Source organism: Dendrobates tinctorius, unplaced genomic scaffold, assembly GCF_039654945.1.
Source record: "Dendrobates tinctorius isolate UK_male_01 unplaced genomic scaffold, ASM3965494v1 ptg000265l, whole genome shotgun sequence".
NCBI classification, from domain to species: Eukaryota; Metazoa; Chordata; class Amphibia; order Anura; family Dendrobatidae; genus Dendrobates; species Dendrobates tinctorius.
The window spans coordinates 17,884,712-17,905,931 of NW_027361932.1; the positions used below are offsets into that span (position 1 = coordinate 17,884,712).

The 21,220-nt window shown below is 47.9% G+C and overlaps 1 protein-coding gene across 8 annotated transcripts in view; it reads left to right on the forward strand.

Annotated features, from left to right (window-relative positions):
* Positions 1-341: 341 nt before the first annotated feature.
* CABIN1 (calcineurin binding protein 1) overlaps positions 342-21,220 on the forward strand; it is a 291,790-nt gene continuing 270,911 nt past the window's right edge. For 5 of the 8 annotated variants that reach the window (XM_073559178.1, XM_073559186.1, XM_073559183.1 and 2 more), the window contains exon 1: positions 343-495. The gene's annotated coding sequence lies outside the window, so the exon portion shown is untranslated. Of the gene's footprint in view, positions 496-1,375; positions 1,396-4,131; positions 4,188-21,220 lie in introns of those variants that run through there. The other 3 variants (XM_073559181.1, XM_073559179.1, XM_073559180.1) reach the window with 3 other exon arrangements.

The window sequence follows — 21,220 nt, forward strand, 5'->3', positions numbered from 1 at the left end:
GTGAACATGACCCAACGGCCGCGCCCCGGATTGGGGACGATGCTACCTGCGCAGCGCCACATGCCGTTTACAATTACCGCAGCAGGTATGACCTGCACATTACCGCTGTGGCTGCAAAATCCAGTATCAAGTTCAGCCTTGGACGTTTCCAAGAATAACCTGACTAGAAAGCTGGCGCCATGCTGCCTGGCAGGGTAATGACACCGTCTTGTACCAAGCAGTGCCAACTGCCAATGTCAATTGTACAGCAAAGGTGCAATGCTATAGACGTCCACTAGAGGGCGATGTTGCCTTCGCTTCAGAAGAACGGGTATATCCGGGTGCACTCCAATGACGTGCAGGAGGACGGCTCCCGATTTGGTTGGCTGGCAAACACGACTGTTTTGATTGGTTAACGTCTTGCTTGGGCGCTTAGCCTACAAGGTGCCGCAATACTACTAGGTGCAAATGGTCCTACATGGATGAGTGCGGGAGGCGGTTGCCCTGGTGACAGAGGTAAGTTTTACGGTTACCGCCCGGTAATTCTATGTGCTGGCGGACAAAACCCAGCGCTGACCTCATGGGCACCGGCAAGGCTGTTAGGAGAGGAGGGGAGGCGCGTCCGGGCCGGCGTCCTCATTCATTCTATAGGGGAGTTCCACTTGTTGAAGGACACAGCTTTATTGAGAGCATTGTATCACTTTATTGCACACTCGGTAATGTCTGGGGATCACGTGACCATCTATATCTATCCCATATCTATCTATTATCTGTCTATCTACCTCATATCTATCTGTCTGTCTATAGATCTATCTATCTATTATCTGTCTATGTATCTACCTACCTCATATCTATCTGTCTGTCTATCTATCTGTCTATCCCATATCTATCTGTCTATCTATGTATCAGGAGGTGGATGATCCAGTCTCCCAGGCTTTGCGGGGAGAACATCTGCAGAGTGCAGTGCCATGTCATTCTGCCCTGTGTGGCCACATAATAGCTCGCTGGCTAATTACTAATTAGCTGCTGTTATTTCGTTCAGCAGCCATGCTAATTGCAGCAGAGATTACCGATGGGCCCTGGGGTAGGTGGGGATGCAGAACTGAGCCTTGATTCTCCTGCGGTTATATAATATCTTCAGTGTGACCAGTGATCATCAGATGTATCAAATATTTCCACGCAATATAGGACAAAGAGTACAGATTAATAAAGCATTAGTTTCCCCCTTGAGTCTGTACCAGTCATTGGCAAGTGACGACAGCCCGTCTTTCAGTCAGCTGACTGCTGCAGCCAGTCACTAGGCTCAGCTGCCATGTGCTGTACATATATCATGGAGGCAAGTGACTGGATGCAGCATTCAGCTGACTAATGTACATTGTCACTTCTGGGACCACTAGATAGCAGCCAATTTTAGGGGTAAGTAGGAACCATTTCTTCATTTTAGAACCATACTTTCCTTTTTGTCCACTTTTGATAAATCCCAGAACCCTCCTTTAGACCATGTTTAATAGAAGCCTGGGCAGCTCCACATTTGGGATTTATCTAAATAGTATCTACTAACAAAAGTGCTTAGAAGCAAAATGCCTCCCTTAATTGCTCCATTTTCTTGCAAAAGTAAGGCCTCAAACTTCCAGATTGTGGGATCCCACAATCCTCCACCTTCCCTCTTGCAGTGACAAAAGGGAGATCTCTCTTTTTTTCGCTAACCCAGTGCTGCCATGTACTTCACTAGGCTATGTTTGGTAATAACTTCGTGATATACGTGGCAGTGCTGAATTGGTGCAAGGAACAAGATATCGCTTTTTCACTCCCAGAGAGGCCCCATAAGGATACTGGATCCGGCTTTGCTTGCTGAGATCCCAGAATGCAGAATTTCGGCTCTGACTTTTGCTAGAAACCCAGACCCAGTCTTCATCGGTAGGGTGTCCACCTCCAGCAGGCAGTTATGCATGAAAATTATGCACAGGGTTTGCATCCATAGGGCCACCGAGTGTGTACTAGACACGATATGAAAGCACCCTAACAATTATGAGAACAGGTGTTTCCAGGTCACCACCTGACAGCACGCTGGAGGACGTCCTTCTTATCCACAGTGGGACAGGAAACCACGAGAGTTCAAAAGGACCCTCCCCTCACCACCCTTCAGTCTTTTTCCTGTCCCACTGCGGATAGGAACGACGAGAAAGATCCGACCGTTCAGAGCAGATGGTGAGGATCAGAGGGCCCAGCCCTTCCCTTCCCACCTCAAGAATTCTGCAGGCTGACACCCACCTGAGGGTCCCTCAGCAGACCCAGTGTAGCGCTGCTCCTGGGAGACGGAGTCGCTTCCCCCTGAAGGGGGCTCTCGACTCTAGGCGTCGCCTCTGATGTCCCTCTGCCGGGCCACCTCTACAGAAGCTTCATCTCGTAAGCGGTCCCAGCACCATATCACTGCCGCAGGGCATCCCTGCAGGCCAGACGCGGCATCGGATCCGGGCCACAGCCAGGTGAAGCTGGCAGATGATGGCCGGCTCGGGGCGGCCGCGCCTCTCCGGGTGGCGGCGTCGCAGGCCCCGGCGCCACTTCCGGGTCGCCGGGTCCACGTCACTTCCGGTTTTTCCAGCTGGCCGGATTGTGACCCGGGCGGCCGCGTCACTTCCGGGGGGCCGGCTTGGGCGACTGCAATACTTGCGGGTAGTGGTTCAGTCACGGTCGATTTCAAACTGAACCGCGCGCTCCCGGAGCTTGGAAGCTGACAGGCGACGTCTCCTCCAGGAGGATCTCGGAGCAGGTCGGACATCGCGGCGTGCCAATCCAGGTGCGCTGACCAGCGGCAGGCGGAGTGGCAGCCCCAGACAGCCATTCCTACAAAAACATGGAGGATCAGGCTAAAACTGAGATGGGGCCAGAGAGCCAGGATCACGTGAGTACCTCACAAAAGGTTACTGCAGGACCCTAGTAGGCAGATCCCACAGGACATATATTCTATGTATTCCAGGGGACCCCAGCAGAGAAGAAGGAGTCTAGGAGGAAGGAGAAAAAGTGCCCAATCTGCGCCAAAAAACTAAAGGACACATGGCAAAAACCCTTATGTGACGCATGCACCAGACGCATAGTGGGGGATGAGCAAGCCACTATCATGTCTAACATGAGATCCATTATAAGGGAGGAGGTGCAGGCTTCAGTATCAGGCCTGAAATGCCCCCAGATTCCGCAGCCGATTCCCCAGGTATCCGGTAAAAGGCCAAGGGAGTCGGACTCCTCGTCGGAGTATCACAATGTGCAAAATAGTGCATATGTATAATGTCACAAAGAAGAAAACACAATATATGTCACCGTGAAATGAAAATATCTACCGACCAGGAAAGAGAACCAATATGAAAGAATAATAAATATATGTGATAATAACATATAACCTCTCCTGGGATAGCAACCCGGTCCCGACGCGCGTTTCGGCGCTAAGCCTTCATCAGGGGCTTACATACAGGCTTTTTGTGGTAGCGGTTTACACTTATGTTTATTGTTACACATTGCTGTTGCTTTATATTTATATTTGTTTGTGCACTGCATATTGTTTATTATTATTTTTATTTTAAATAATAACACTTATGTTTTGTTTTATTATCACTTATTTTCTCACATTTTGTCACATATATTGTATGCCTCATATCTGGGTAGCATGACCCCCTTTTTTGTTCAGTATATGTATTATACACTTATTTTAATGGAACGTCTTTTTAATAATTTCTTATAATGACTCAATAAAATTAATATTTTCTTGGGACTTATGGTCGTTTTTGTTTTTGTAGTTTGACAATAAATTAGATGTGGTATCCGCACAATTGGCATTTGGCAGAAAGGTACTCCACGCAGTAGTCCCACCCTAGGACCAGTCTCCTTTGGTACTACTCCAGCGTGCTGTCAGGTGGTGACCTGGAAAACGGTAATTAGACCTACCGGTAATTGTGTTTCCAGGAATCCATCCTGACAGCACTGTTAGTTCCCTCCCTATGATATTCATCCGTACTATTGTGATGTAACATGTGTATGTGGAAATTTTGTTAAATAAAAATCTCCTTGCATCCATCCAGACGTGTTACTTTGAGAAATCACTGAAGGGTGGTGAGGGGAGGGTCCTTTTGAACTCTCGTGGTTTCCTGTCCCACTGTGGATAAGAAGGACTTCCTCCAGCGTGCTGTCAGGATGGATTCCCGGAAACACAATTACCGGTAGGTCTAATTACCGTTTTTCAACTCTATTTTTGTGACTTTAGTTGGGCCTGAATGGGAGCAGCATTGTTATGAATGATTGCTGCTCAACTTGGTGTTTTCTGAAACTGATAGAGTGCTTAGCTGTATCTCAGTCCTAGGGCTCATACTCGCATGCGAGAAACTCTGACAAGTCTCGCACGTCAATATCCGGCACTCGGATCGGAGCGTTCAGCTGCATGTATTTCTATGATGTGATGCGTGATGTAGATGTGAAAAGTTTTTGAAGATCGTGTTAAACATGCGTGATGCAGAATAATAAACAGTGTAGAAAGATGTCCTCTGCTTCCTGATTCTTCACCCGCCACCAGTCTCCTGTTTAATGTGCTGGTCGTGATACGACGTCCATAGAGATGTCATGTCACCTGACCAGTCCAGACACATGACTTTGTTATATCCAGAGGCACTGATCTACTGAAAGGTGGGAGTCTACGAATCAGACACCCACCTATCATTCATTTATGGTCTAGCACATTAAAAGGGTCGTCCAACTCTGGTCAACCCCTGCATGATCACTTTGGTGCCCCACATAAAATAAAAGCAACCTATACTCGCCACCTGCTACAGTGCCGCACCTGTGATATTGGTGCTGCTATCCTCAGCTGGCCACGTAAAATTGTGTCATGAGACCGCTGCCTGGTGGACATCTACTCTGACGGAATACTGAAGGGCCCCAGCTGATCGGCGGCAGTGGTCACTTGCAGGGAATACAGTATCAGTTATTTTTGTATTATATGGCATACTGAAGTGATTGAGCAGGGATTGTCCAGCGGTTGACAAGCCCTTTAATCTGCTCATGCAAAGTACAGAGACAGTATGCTAGTTACAGCTACTTATTAAAGGGAATGTTAGATTTTTATGTTTTTTTTTTTTTGTTTTGTTTTTAAAAAGGCAGTGTTTTTTTTTTCCATAGCATGTTCTTTATTAAAATTAAAAATCTTGCAAGTTTCACATATGCCACTGGGGTTTTTCTTAGACTCTAAGGTCCTTGTTTAAGGAAAAAACACATGTACATAGACTTGGTGGCTGGCCATTTAAGTGTGACACTTCCTATTGTGATTGGTGGATCCTGTGTTATCAATGGTGTATAGAGATGTTACCTGACATACTGCCTCTAATGATAAGGAAACTGTTGGAAAGACTTCTTGACATGACAGGAAGTCCAAATAGCAAGTGTATAAAAATGTCAAGATTACTATTTTTTTTTTTTAATAAAGACCTTGATATTAAAAAAAATACATTGCCAATTTTTTTAAGTAATACATGTAACACAAAACCCCGATTTAAACAATAGGTCATTTTCTGACAACACATTCCCTTTAAAAAAAGATCCTTCAACAGCAGACTGTTACATAGTAACATAGTAACATAGTTATTAAGGTTGAAGGAAGACTTTAAGTCCATCTAGTTCAACCCATATCCTATCCCAACCTGCCCTAACATGTTGATCCAGAGGAAGGCAAAAAAAAACCCATGTGGCAAACAGTAAGCTTCACATTGGGGAAAAAAATTCCTTCCCGACTCCACATACGGCAATCAGACTAGCTCCCTGGATCAACGCAATATTAAGGAAACTAGTGTATATACCCTGTAATATTATACTTTTCAAGAAAGGCATCCAGACCCTTCTTAAATTTTAGTAGGGAATCACTCATTACAACATCATATGGCAGAGAGTTCCATAGTCTCACTGCTCTTACAGTAAAGAATCCGCGTCTGTGAGTATGCTTAAACCTTTTTTCCTCCAGACATAGAGGATGCCCCCTTTGACCCCGTCACAGGTCTAAGAGTAAAAATATCATTAGAAAGGTCTTTGTACTGTCCCTGCAAATATTTATATATTGTAATAAGATCACCCCTAAGCCTTCGATTTTCCAAACTAAATAACCCCAAGTGTAATAACCTGTCTTGGTATTGCAGACCCCCTAGTTCCCTAATAACCTTGGTCGCTCTTCTCTGCACCCGCTCCAGTTCAGCTATGTCTTTCTTATACACCGGAGACCAGAACTGTACACAGTATTCTAAGTGTGGTCGCACTAGTGACTTATATAGAGGTAAAATTATGTTCTCCTCATGAGCATCTATGCCTCTTTTAATGCATCCCATTATTTTATTTGCCTTTGCAGCAGCTGCCTGACACTGGCCACTAAATGTGAGTTTGTCATCCACCCATACACCCAGGTCTTTTTCAGTGACAGTTTTGCCCAGTGTTTTACAATTAAGCACATAATTTTACATCTTGTTCGTTCTACCCAAGTGCATGACCTTACATTTATCCCCATTAAAGCTCATTTGCCATTTATCAGCCCAAGCTTCTAGTTTACATAAATCCTCCTGTAATATAAAATTGTCCTCCTCTGTATTGATTACCCTGCAGCGTTTAGTGTCATCTGCAAATATTGAAATTCTACTCTCTATGCCCCCTACAAGGTCATTAATAAATGTTAAAAACAAGCAGACCCAATACTGACCCCTGTGGACCCCACTGCTAACCGTGACCCAGTCCGAGTGTGCTCCATTAATAACCACCCTTTGTTTCCTATCCCCTGAGTCAGCTCTTAACCCACTTACACATATTTTCCCCTATCCCCATTGTTCTCATTTTATGTATCAACCTTTTGTATGGAACTGTATCAAAAGCTTTTGAAATGTCCATGTACACCACTTCCACTGCATTTCCTTGGTCCAGTCCAGAACTTACCTCTTCATAAAAGCTTATCAGATTAGTCTGATAGGAACGGTCCCTTGTAAACCCATGCTGATATTGGGTCATGAGGTTATTCTTCTTCAGATACTCCAGTATAGTATCTCTTAGAAAACCCTCCAGGATTTTACCCACAGTAGAGGTTAAGCTTACTGGCCTATAATTTCCAAGTTCAGTTTTTGTCCCCGTTTGGAATATTGGCACCACATTTGCTATACGCCAGTCCTGTGGTACAGACCCTGTTATTATGGAATCTTTAAAGATTAAAAATAATGGTCTATCTATGACTGTACTTAATTCATGCAGTACTCGGGGGTGTATCCCATACGGGCTCGGGGAGTTGTCAATTTTAGTGATTTTTAGACGCCGCCATACTTCCTGCTAGGTTAAGCAGGTGACATTTAATGGAGAATTTTTGTTATCACTGATCATAGTAACATAATTTTGAAGGCTGAAGGAAGACCTTATGTCCATCTAGTTCAGCCTATTTTTAGTGCAGCTGTTCTGCATTGTTGATCCTGGGGAAGGCAAAAAACCCACAGAGTAGAAGCCAATTTTCTCCATAGGGAAAAAAATTCCTTCCCCTAAGCTGTGTCAACCGTCTACCTATAATATTCTGTTATTCGTAACCTTCTATACTGTTACTCACAAGAAAAGCATCCATTCCTTTCTTAAATTCATTCAGTGAGTTAGCCATCACCACTTCCTCAGGAAGAGAATTCCAGAGCCTCACTGCTCTTACCGTGAAGAACCCTCTACTATGCTGGTGCAGAAATTGTCTTTCCACCAAACGAAGAGAATGCCCCCTTGTTCTTGTCACTGTCCTTGGTACAAACAGTTCACTGGAGAGATCTCTGCATTGCCCTCTGATATACTTGTACGTATATATTAAGTCTCCCCTAAGTCTTCTCTTTTCTAGAGTAAATAGACCTAATTTTGATAACCTTTCTGGGTATTGTAGTGAACCAACTCCATTTATCATTTTAGTAGCCCGCCTTTGAAGCCTTTCAAGTTCAGTAATGTCTTTCTTGAGCAACGGCGTCCAAAATTGCACACAATACTCCAAGTGTGGTCTGACGAGTGATTTGTACAGAGGGAGAATTATGTTTTCATCTCGTGTCCCCAGACCTCTTCTAATGCATCCCATGACCCTATTTGCTTTGGTGGCAGCTGCCTGACACTGGGCACTCCAATTTAGCTTCTTATTGACTAAGATGCCTAAGTCTTTTTCCATGTCTGATTTCCCCAGCAGCTTCCCATTTAGTAAGTAATTGTAGCATCTGTTTCTCCTTCCCATGTGCATAACCTTACACTTATCTGTGTTAAACCTCATTTCCATTTTTCAGCCCAATTCTCCAATTTACTCAAATCTGTCTGTAGTTGCAAACTGTCCTCCTTTGTGTTAACTACCTTACATAGTTTTGTATCATCTGCAAATACTGATATTTTACTGTGTAAGCCATCCACTAGATCATTAATAAATATATTAAATAGTAGGGGGCCCAATACAGAACCCTGTGGTACCCCACTAGTAACCCTGGCCCAATCTGAGTATGCACCATTAATAATCACTCTTTGCTTTCTATCACTAAGCCAGCTACCTACCCATCTACACACATTTTCCCCTAGCCCAAGCTTTCTCATCTTACTTACCAATCTTTCATGTGGGACAGTGTCAAATGCTTTAGAGAAGTCGAGATAAATGACATCCAATGATTCTCCTTGGTCCATTTGAGAGCTTACATCCTCATAGAAGCTGATCAGGTTAGTTTGACAGGAGCGATCCTTCATAAATCCATGTTGATATGGAGTTAAACATTTATTAACATTGAGATATTCTATAATGATATCCCTTAGAAACCCTTCAAAAATGTTACCCACAACAGATGTTAAGCTTACCGGCCTATAGTTTCCAGGTTCCCTTTTACACCCCTTTTTGAATATTGGTACCACATTTGCTTGCCGCCAATCAAAAGAAACAGACCCATATTAACCGTCATGGGATTTTCTTGTGTAAATACTGTTGAAAAAAAGTCATTTAGCATATTGGCTTTTTCCTCATCCTCACCCACCATCTCACCCAGACTATTTTTAAGGGGACCAACACTATCATTTTTTAGTTTCTCACTATTTATGATAACAACACCAGGAAGCATATTAAATGCAAAGGCAAATGGTGCCAATTGGCACACAAACACTAGAACAAATGCTCAAGCTCCATGTCTTACTATTTATGTAGTTAAAGAACATTTTGGGATTATTTTTACTTTCTCTGGCAATGAGTCTCTCTGTCTCAATCTTTGCTGTCTTGATTTTGCTTTTTACAGAATTTATTTAATCTTCTGTATTTATTTAATGCCTCCTCACTACCTACTTGCTTTAATTCTCTAAATGCTTTATTTTTGTCCTTTATTGCGCCCCTAACAGCTCTATTTAACCATAGTGGTTTCTTCTTATTTCTAGCATGTTTATTCCCATACCATCGGTATATATTGTGCACAGGTCCTATTCAGGATGCTAATAAACGTCTCCCATTTTTTTTGTGTATTTTTATGTCTCAGGATATCGTCCCAGTTAATTGCACCAAGATCATCTCTCATCCGTTGGAAATTTGCTTTCCTGAAGTTTAGTGTCCTTGTAACCCCTCTACTACACATCTTATTAAAGGATACATGAAAACTTATTATTTTGTTATCACTATTACCAGAGTGACCCCCAACCCTTATATTTGATATGCGGTCTGGCCTGTTGGTTAATATTAGGTCTAGCAGTGCCCCCTCTCTTGTTGGGCCCTGAACCAGTTGTGAAAGGTAATTGTTTCTCGTAGTTGTCAGAAACCTATTACCTTTGCTGGAACTGTTCCCCAATGTATTTCAGGGTAGTTGAAGTCCCCCATAATAATGACTTTTCCTTGAGTCGCAGCTTCATCTATTTGCTTTATGAGGATTTTCTCAGTTGCTTCCATTATTTTTGGAGACTTATAACAAACCCCTATCAGTAATTTATTATTTTTTCCCCCTCCCCTTATCTCCACTGTAGTGGGTGGAGTCCCAAATTGGGGTGGTAACCAAAAAAGTGGAGTCCCAGAGGGGCGCGGTAACCCAAATTGGGGTGGTAACCCAAATTGGGGTGGTAACCCAAAATGGGGTGGAGTCCCGGGAGGTGGTCCCAAATTGGGGTGGTTCAAGAAATGACAGCACTGGGTACCTCAGTGGGTATGTATGGGGAACCGCAGTGTGTGTGTGTATGACTTGGACAGAATGTGGGATATCCTTTCCGGATAGTGACGATGGGCCGCAGGTGTGTACTGTGATGTTACGCCGGAAGAAAGTCTCTGGTCGGCTGGACTCAGAGTCAGGTGATTCTGACAGTAGCTTCGCTCACTCTCTGGCTGACCAAAATGGTACAGGTTCGCTGTAAACATGGGGTCATGGTGAACTATGTGGTAGACAGAGTAATGTTTGACCCGTCCCGTAGCGGTGAGGGCCAAGGGGCTGGTATACCACCAGACCTAGTGTATGCCTTGGAGAGGAGCCTAGACTTTGTTTTGTTTGATGACGTACGGTCGGACGAGGAAGACGTTTCAACTATGGGGCCAGCAGACCTTGAGACGCTGACACCTCCTAACGTGAACAGGCCAGACGTAGGGGCGACCGGAGAAAGAATGGCGTCGGACGAATTTACTGACCTGACGTCACGTGAAGGGTGTGGTAAACAAAAAGAGCAGAGCTGACACACGGATAGAGAGTGCCTTGGGAGTTCACCGTACGGTGTGGTGTGTCTGTGACGTGTTGTTGCCAGTAGCCACCACTAGGACAGAATCTAGTGCTGTGCTGACTGAAACTCGTGACAGGACTGATGGTAACCTGATCGAGAAGATAACGGAAGTAGAAACACGGTCAGAGGGTAACGGGGGCATGACTGACGGGACTGACCCAGGGGTGCCCTTTGACGATATAATTAAAGAAATAATGGTGCAACACATGCTGGCCAAAAGAGAACAAGAACAGGAGATACAGATAATAAAAGAGACCGTGAAGGAACATCTCGAACGAGAAAGAGTGATGAGACAAGCGGCCGAGCACAGAGTGGAGGAGCTCCATGAAGAAGTCCTGAAGCTCAGAGGTCTCCTGTCAACGTGGCATAGTGTGAACAACACCTTAAGAGAGGATGTGGAAGGGCTTGAGAAAGAAGTCTTGGAGCTCAGACGTCACATGTCAATGTGGCAAAATGTGAACAAGACCCTTACAGAAGAGATGGAAGAACTTAGAGGAGTAGTAAAAGGTCTTCTGCGGGAGAAGAGCTTGGACAGAGATGTAGAGCGGCCGGGTCCGAGTGATGATAAGATGGAACTGCTGGTACCCATCTTGGCAGAGGGTAGTGAAGAGATGAGATCTCCTGAAGTTGGTGAGCAAGAACTGAAGAAGACAGTCACCCGGTCGGGTCAACGGTAGTGAGGGAAGTGTCCGTGGTAAAGCTAAAGGTCCAGGAAGACAGCAAGGCCACGACCTTCCAGTCGGTGATAGATGTACCAGAAGACATGCAAGAGACCTGTGCTGAGGAAGGTGTGCATGAGGTTTTCAAAGTGGCGGTCAAAGCGTGTAAGGTGCACTGGGCACCTGAGACTCGGCAGTTGGTGATAATATCAGCCAGAGAAGATGCATCAAACCGAGTAGCTGTCCTGAAAGAGATGCATCTACAATGTCTCCACGCCAAACAGCTGGTCAGGCGGAGTAATATGAAGGCTGCTCGACGCCTAGAGTTAGCAAGAGAGGCTATGGATTGGCTGGGTTTGCGCAAAGATGTTGTTCCGGTACCCAAAGCTCTGATTGGAAGAATCATTGGAAGATCCGGGAAGGTAATGCAAGACCTTGTGAATATCTCCGGTGTGGTGAGGGTGAGGATCCCTCCTGATGATGAAGACCAGGTATCCAGTGAAGTGGGTAGGATTCCCATCATGGTGGTTGGTTCCGTGGAGAGCCTGAGAGACTTTCGAATGCTCGTGGAGTATCGAGTGGGGTACTTGCAAGAAATTGAGCAGTTGAGGCTGGACCGCCGGCGAATTAATGAAGTACGGAACGGAATACCAGGTGGCGGCCGCCTTCAACCCAACAAGATGTAAGGACCCGAAGGGTTCCACCAAGAAGTGACAGGGCAGGTGGCCGAAGAATGTCAGTGAGTGGCAGTTCGACAGGCCGTACGAGGCTGAGAGACATTAGTTCCTTTGAGACGCTGAGTGGGTCAGACTCAGGCCAGACAGTAGACTCAAGTAAGACGGATGACCGTACCAACCGGGGGAGCTGGTCGGGGAACGGAGCAAATAGAGAGACGAAGGTGGTGACTAGACAGTGTCTGATGACGCTGACAGACTGTAACTGGAGGGTCAAAGATCAGGACCGATATTCTGACCGCTGGGGGCGGGGGAGGCCTAACGTAGAGAGGAGGCCGTGTGACAAATGGAAAAGGTTCTCTCGACCTGTGGGGCAAGGTGTAATGAGTGCCCGGACTCGAGAGCCTGATGTAATGTTGTGTGTTCAACCCCACAAGTTTGAACAGAGGGGCGAGGTATGTGGTGTAATAACCACTGTGTCCGCTAGGGGGCACTGTGTGGAGGTTCCCGGAGAAGGGTTGAATGGCAGAGTGTTGAGTGGCCGTTATGTATCTCAAAGTGGGTGGCTTTGAGATGGAGACTTAGTTATGCGTGTTGATCAGCAATAATATTGCTGAGGTGTTGTTTCAAGGTATAAGGGAGAAGTCTCCAGGTAATTCGAGAGTTGGGCGGGCCGGTTACCTACAAACCCACCCAGGGGTGTGTCTGAAAACGCCTGTAGTAAAAGGCTATGTGAGTGTGTGAAGGACCTGTGATGGGGTCATAGTCACGTGACCCGGTGGGCGTCGCTATAGACGATATAATGTGGCCAGGGTAGGTCACATGGGGTGAATGCAGGGACCTGGTTGGTCCAGAGCGGATGGTCCCATGCGCAGGATTGTCTCCTGGCTAACAGCCGGTGTGTGGCTGTGTGTAATGGCTGCCAGAGCCTGAAAGTTCCCTGGAGGGATATGGACGTCTGCAGCATGAGTGACGGAACCATGTGGAGTCCCTGATGTGGGTGAGGTAATTGTGAAGCTAAGAGAGCCTGCGTACTGGACATTGATAACCAGAGTGAAGCACTATAATGGACGCTATGCAGATGTTATGAACTTATGTTGCTTCTATGGGTTTATGCTGCTAAATAAACCACATGGACTGGTTTGGTTTAAGGAAAGCCCAGTGCCGGATGTGTTTTGTTTGCTGCCTAGCGAGAATCCCCTAACTAAATGATAGCGCTACCTCACACCACCCACAGAGACTCTTTAGATTCATATATATTATCATGCAGGATAGGTTTTAAGGATGATTTTACATATAAACACACACACCCCCCTCGCTTATTCATACGGTCATTTCTGAACAGACTATAGCCCTGTAAATTAACCGCCCAGTCATGGCTCTCGTCCAGCCATGTCTCAGATATTCCCACCGTCATAATTATGTTCCAACAAAATTCTAATTCCTCCATTTTGTTGGTGAGGCTTCTAGCATTAGTATACATGCACTTTATGTATCTCTCTGTACCTCTATTCTTTCTTAAATTATTAACTGTTCTAACCCCACCCCCCATGTCATTACTTGTGCCCAGGTCTCTATCTGCACTGTCTTCCCCTCCTATAAAAGGAATACCCTCCCCCCCGTCCCTAGTTTAAACACTCCTCCAACCTTCTAGCCATTTTCTCCCCAGCACAGCTGCACCCTCCCCATTGAGGTGCAGCCCGTCCCTAGCGTAGAACCTGTAGCCAACTGAGAAGTCGGCCCAGTTCTGCAGGAACCCATTACCCCTCTTTCCTACACCAATTCCTGAGCCACTTATTAACCTCCCTAATCTCCCGTTGCCTCTCTGGCGTGGTACAGGAAGTATTTCCGAAAATACCACCTTGGAGGTCCTTGCTTTAAGCTTACAGCCTAATTCCCTGAAATCATCTTTAAAGGAAAGGTGCCGCAATTTTATATAATTTGCAAAAAAAGAGTAAGTAACAAAACATGTTGTTAAAGCAAATGTTGTACTAACTAGGATTTATGGTTTGTTTGTAATAATGTTTTAATGTAGCCACTGGGCGCTGCCATCTTGATTTGCAGATCTGTGGAGGACTCGTACAGTCTGCAAATATGGCCGTCCCTGGACATAGGAGACTGCGGTCGGCTCCCGACCCCACCATGTAGCCTCATTAGCAGTGAACTGGGAACGCCCCTGTAGGCTGCACCATTCACTGCTGTAGGTGTGGCTGGGCGCCATTTTACTGTAGCCCAGTGCTATCTGCTGAGCTCCAATTTCTTCACCGTGCTTCCTGCTCCAGCTCCACTGTCCTCCTGCTCTGTCTCTGCCTCCTCACTCACAGCCCCAGTGATCTCCGGTAATCTGACACCTTTGCTTTTATGAGAGCTTTCATGGCTGTCTGAGGAGGACAGTTACATATACAGCCCATAGTCTAGTGTATAATTGGGGGGGGCTGGAAGTTTCACCAGTGTGGGCATATCTGTAATACTGTCTGGTGTGATACTGCTTGCTGAGCCGTGTATCTAATCCTCCCCTGTGTTATACTGACTACTGAACCATGTATCTAATCCTCCCCTGTGTGATACTGCCTGCTGAGCCGTGTATCTAATCCTCTCCTGTGTGATACTGACTGCTGAGCCGTGTATCTAATCCTCTCCTGTGTGATACTGACTGCTGAGCCTTGTATCTAATCCTCTCCTGTGAGATACTGACTGCTGAACCGTGTATCTAATCCTCTCCTGTGTGATACTGTCTGCTGAGCCATGTGTCTAATCCCTCCCCTGTGTGATACTGACTGCTGAACCGTGTATCTAATCCTATCCTGTGTGATACTGACTGCTGAGCCGTGTATCTAATCCTATCCTGTGTGATATTGTCTGCTGAGCCATGTGTCTAATCCTCCCCTGTGTGATACTGACTGCTGAACCGTGTATCTAATCCTCTCCTGTGTGATACTGTCTGCTGAGTCATGTGTCTAATCCTCCCCTGTGTGATACTGACTGCTGAACCGTGTATCTAATCCTCTCCTGTATGATACTGTCTGCTGAGCTGTGTATCTAATCCTATCCTGTGTGATATTGTCTGCTGAGCCGTGTATCTAATCCTATCCTGTGTGATATTGTCTGCTGAGCCGTGTATCTAATCCTATCCTGTGTGATACTGACTGCTGAACCGTGTATGTAATCCTCTCCTGTATGATACTGTCTGCTGAGCCGTGTATCTAATCCTCTCCTGTGATACTTACTGCTGAACCGTGTATCTAATCCTCTCATGTGTGATACTGTCTGCTGAGCCATGTATCTAATCCTCTCCTGTGTGATACTGTCTGCTGAGCCGTGTATCTATTCCTATCCTGTGTGATACAGTCTGCTGAGCCGTGTATCTAATCCTCTCTTGTGTGATACTGACTGCTGAACCGTGTATCTAATCCTCTCCTGTGTGATACTGACTGCTTAGCCGTGTATCTAATCCTCTCCTGTGTGATACTGATGCTGAACCGTGTATCTAATCCTCTCCTGTGTGATACTGTCTGCTGAGCCGTGTATCTAATCCTCTCCTGTGTGATACTGACTGCTGAACCGTGTATCTAATCCTCTCTTGTGTGATACTGACTGCTGAACCGTGTATCTAATCCTCTCCTGTGTGATACTGACTGCTGAGCCGTGTATCTAATCCTCTCCTGTGTGATACTGTCTGCTGAGCCGTGTATCTAATCCTATTCTGTGTGATACTGACTGCTGAGCCGTGTATCTAATCCTCTCCTGTGTGATACTGTCTGCTGAGCCGTGTATCTAATCCTCTCCTGTGTGATACTGTCTGCTGAGCCGTGTATCTAATTCTCTGCCGTGTGATACTGCTCTCCTGAAATACTCTATGCTGCTGTCACCCTGCTGGTTTTATGTGTGATCTACATGGTGGTATTGTGTATGATCTATATGGCGGCATTGTGTGTGAAGTATATGGCGGTATTATTTGTGATCTGCCAAAAGGGGACCCATTCTAGGGTGGTTCTGGCTAAGCACCTGCACACGGGTCAGGGGGGTAATAGTCAGGTGCAGTCAGGGGAGGGCTGGTGAAGCAGCTGAAGAGAGGGGTCTCATTTTTATCGTTACTGTATGGCTCCATTCCCCCCCAGCCTGCTTACCAGCGTCACCCCGGACCGCGCCTGTGGCCTCGCTTTCACACATCGCCAGGACAGGATCTGAGGAGGGGAATGGGGTCTCTGCATGCAAAGGCTGGATCAGAACAGGCCATCAATCAGCAGAAATGTTTCCTGGATTTCTGTGCTGCTGTCTCCCTGCTCCTCCCCCATATATCTCCCTCTGTGCCCCCCATAGACCAGCGCACTGCTCTCCTGAAATACTGTGTGCTGCTGTCACTCTGCTCCCTCTACCATATATCTCTCTGTGTGCCCCCCATAGACCAGCGCACTACTCTCCTGAAATACTCTGTGCTGCTGTCACTCTGCTCCCTCTACCATATGTCTCTCTGTGTGCCCCCCATAGACCAGCACACTGCTCTCCTGAAATACTCTGTGCTGCTGTCACCCTGCTCCCAGAATCCTTGCTGCCTACCATCCTCGGTGACTGAAGACCCCATTCCTCTCCTCAGAACCCGTCCTGGCGATGTGTGAAAGCGAGGTGACAGGGGCCTGATATATGGAGGAAGGAGCAGGGTGACAGCAGCACAGAGTATTTCAGGAGAGCAGTGTGCTGGTCTGTGGGGGGCACCCTGTTCAGTGCCAGGGATTGTACCTAGAGCGCTGTGTTTTATACACATGGATGGACCGTCTTCTTGTCTGCTCCACAGAAATCCAGGAAACATTTCTGCTGATTGATGGCCTGTTCTGATCCAGACTTTACATGCAAAGACAGTCAGTAACTTTGCAGGCCCCATCAAAATGGCTGCTCACTGTGTTCCTAAATGTCATCCTCTCTTTTCCCTTAGCAAGCACCCAGTAGGGGAGGAGAGGAGTGACACCACACCTATGTCAGCAGATTCCGCCCATACAGTGTCCATTTTAGGGCATGATCATATATCAAAATCAAACATCATGGACACTGTACACCCATAATTACTGCAGGACAGTAATGTGAGCTAGTTGTACACTTGGTTTTTGTGCCAAATTTCAGTATCTGCTCCCCCTAGTTTTAACAAGTGGAAATGCCAAACTTTTTAAAATTATTTTTCATATTTTACAAAATTAAAAACAAATGATATTTTTTAAGAAAATGTAAACATTAATTCTTTACATTTTTTCAATTGCTGAAAATTTTTTTTTGGGATGGCACCTTCCCTTTAAGGACCTTCCACCTACCTCTAACTTTGTCATTTGTGCCAATGTTCACCATGACCGCTGGGTCCTCACCAGCCCCTCCCAGTAATCTGTCGACCCGATCAGCGATGTGTCAGACTCTAGCGCCAGGTAGGCAGCACGCCGTTCGACGATCCCTGTTTTTGTGACAGATTGCCCTATCTGTTCCCCTGTTAATTGAGTCCCCCACTACCAGCACCTGTCTGGCCTGCCCTGCTCTCCTATTTCCCCCCTTACTGGAGCAGACACTCCTCCGGCCTTCAGAGGACATGCCTTGCTGCAGCAGTGCTACTCCTGTACTGACACTCCCCTCATCTGCCAACTTAGCAAACTAAGGCTACTTTCACACATCAGGTTTTCGGCGTCAGGCGCGATCCGGCGTCGTGCCGGAATGCCGGATCCGGCAAATGTTCTGTAAAACCTGATGTGCCGGATCCGGTTTTCTGCCGGATCCGTCTTGTTCTTGACAGACAAAACCGGATCCGTCTCATCCGGTTCATCCGTTTTTCGACGGATTACGCCGGATCCGGTTTTTAAAATTGACCCTTGTGGCCTTCCGAACGGGATTGGCTACTGGAAAACTATATATAGCATGTTCCTACAGCCCTTCTTTGACAGGTTGTAGTGGGCAGAGCTACTGAGCATGCTCAGACCAAAAAAACCGGATCCGGCTTTCGCCGGATCAGGCGCATTGCGGCGCTCATAGGCTTTCATTGTGTGAAAAAGCCGGACGCGCCGGATCCGGCGTGTCCGGCTTTTTCGCCGGAGACAAAAAACGTTACAGTAGCCGTTTTTTCCAGACGCCGGATCGCGACACATTGCCGGATCCGGCGAAAACCGGATGAAACGCATGGCCATCCGGCGCGATCCGGCGCAAATGCAAGTCAATGGGGGGGAAACCGGATCCGGCATTGCATTTCGCCGGATCCGGTTTCTGTCAAAAGCGCCGGATCGCGCCTGACGGCGAAAACCTGTGTTACACCGCTCCGCCATACTCACCCGGCCTCTGCTCCCACGCCGCAGTCGCCCTCCGCTCCCACGCCGCAGCCTCTCTCCACCCGACGGCCACGGCGGTCACCTGAGACAGACCCGCGACCGATGCCTTCCTTGCATGCTATGCGCATGCGCCATAGGCCGCGGCCGCGCCTCCTTCCTGCTTCTTATGCTCCGGCTGTGCCCTGACCCGGAAGCACATTTGGACCAATGGCTGACCAGACGGGGCCATATCAGGCCGCTTCCCCCTGAGGGAGGCGCCTGATCGTTGTGTTTCCTGACACTCTGGCCTCGCTCCATCGTGCACACTCTGCTCCTGCCTTGTGTTCCTGTCGTCCTACTCCAGTCCTGCCTTGTGTTCCTGCCGTCCTACTCCAGTCCTGCCTTCACTGTTCCTGCCGTCCTACTCCAGTCCTGCCTTGTGTTCCTGCCGTCCTACTCCAGTCCTGCCTTGTGTTCCTGCCGTCCTACTCCAGTCCTGCCTTCACTGTTCCTGCCGTCCTACTCCAGTCCTGCCTTGTGTTCCTGCCGTCCTACTCCAGTCCTGTCTTCAGTGCTCCTGCCGTCCTACACCAGTCTCAGTCTTACTCCGGTCCATCCTGAGCCGCCCCTCTCGGTACCGGCTACCGTGGTACTCGAACCCCTGGGCCTGCTCCTAACGGTCCCTGTATAGGGGTCGGTTCCACCTGGCAGCTCGCCCGGGGGCCCTCGGTGCCACGGTCCAGAGGGTCCACTCTCGGAGCTCCCGCTCCTGACCACCCACGCTAACAGTACGATCAGGCCATGGACTCCGCCGGTACTACGGCTGCTACCCAGAAAGAGTTGCTATTCCTACGGGAGAATCAGGGGCGCATTATGTCAATCATGAAGTCGATGGACACCCGTTTGTCGGCCTTACAGGTGGCCGATCCTGGAAATGCCACTCAGCTGGCCAGTCTCCAACAGGAGCTGGGCCAGCAGCAAGATACTCAAACCCACATTTTGTCCTACATGGCCTCCTTTGATAGTCGCTTGTCGGCCCTCCAGGCTGCCGCTGCAGTGCCGACTCCCCCCCCTGCGTCTGCTGCTCATCCGACGCCCCGCCTCGCCAAGCCGCCTCGTTTCACCGGGGATCCCAAGCTCTGTAGGGGGTTCTTAAATCAGTGTAGTCTCCACTTTGAATGGCTGCCGCAGCAATATCCCTCGGACCGGGCCAAAGTGGCCTTCATCATTTCCCATCTGGAGGGAGAGGCCCTTTCTTGGGTAAACCCGCTCTGGGAACGTGACGACCCGGTCGTTTCGAGTCTCCCGGTTTTCCTGGATACGTTTCGTAAGGTTTTCGATGAGCCGGGCCGGTTAGCCTCTCTCACTGAGTCACTCTTTAACTTACACCAGGGCTCTCTCACGGTCGGACAGTACGCTATTCGCTTTCGCACTATTTCCTCTGAGCTCGGCTGGAATAACGCAGCTTTGGTGGGGGCATTCTGGCGCGGTCTTTCTAGTAAAATAAAGGATGAACTCGCTGGTCGAGATACCCCGTCCACCTTAGAGGACCTTATCTCGCTGGCTACCCGCATTGACCTGCGCTTCCTGGAGCGCGCTCGGGAGTCAGTGAGAGACAGGCGCTCCTCCAGGTCAGTTCCTCCTTTCGCTCAGTCGGCCAGCTCACGTTCAGTCGGATCTTCTTCCCTCTCTTCGGGTGAGCCCATGCAGATAGATCATCTCAGGTTGGCCGAGTTACGTCAGAGAGAGAGACGGGCACAAGGTCTGTGCCTCTATTGCGGTCATTCGTCACACTATATCCGCACCTGTCCTAAGAGACAGGGAAACGACTCCACCTAGGTCAGGTAAGAGAGGCCTTCCTAGGTGATGATGATGATTCCTCTCAACCCCTTACGATTTCTGTGCTTTTGGTTTCAGGAGGGAGGCGTGGTTCCGAGGTGGCCTACGTGGATTCGGGCTCAGCGGGTAACTTCATTCGGCCGGAAGAGGTAGACAAATACCAAATTCCTGTAGTCACTCTATCTAACCCAATTCAGATTGCCACCGTGGATGGCAAACCGCTACAGGTGACCGTCACCTTGGTCACTGAAGAGGTGGAATTGCAAATCGGAGCCTTACATCGAGAGAAGATAGCCTTTTACGTTTTACCTAAGCTCTCTCACGCCATTCTACTTGGTCTTCCATGGTTAAGGACTCATCAGCCTGTTCTCGACTGGTCTTCTGGGGAGATACTCCGCTGGGGGCACCCGTGCCAAGCTCGCTGTCTGACTCCTGTCCGCCTGGCGGCCGCTCCACGGTCACCTCCAGACCTCCCGGGTCTTCCTCCAGCTTACAGCTCCTACGCCGATGTTTTTGATAAGAAGGAAGCAGAGGTCCTCCCTCCACACCGGCCGTTTGACTGCCCAATTGAACTTGTTTCTGGTTCAACCCCCCCAAGGGGCAGAATCTACCCTCTGTCTCCCGTGGAGACCACCGCCATGTCCGAGTACGTCCAAGAGAACCTCGCCAAAGGCTTTATACGGAAATCCTCTTCGCCCGCGGGAGCCGGGTTCTTCTTCGTCAAAAAGAAGGATGGGACTCTACGGCCATGCATTGACTATAGGGGCTTGAATGAGATTACCATCAAGAACAGGTACCCTCTTCCACTCATTCCGGAACTGTTTGACCGTCTCAGAGGGGCTCGGGTCTTTACCAAGCTGGACCTCAGAGGAGCCTACAATCTGGTCCGTATCCGTGCAGGTGACGAGTGGAAGACCGCTTTCAACACTCGAGATGGCCATTACGAGTACCTGGTCATGCCCTTCGGTCTTTGCAATGCTCCTGCAGTCTTTCAAGAGTTCGTCAACGAGATCTTCCGGGATCTCTTGTACTCCTTTGTGGTCGTGTACTTAGACGACATCCTCGTCTT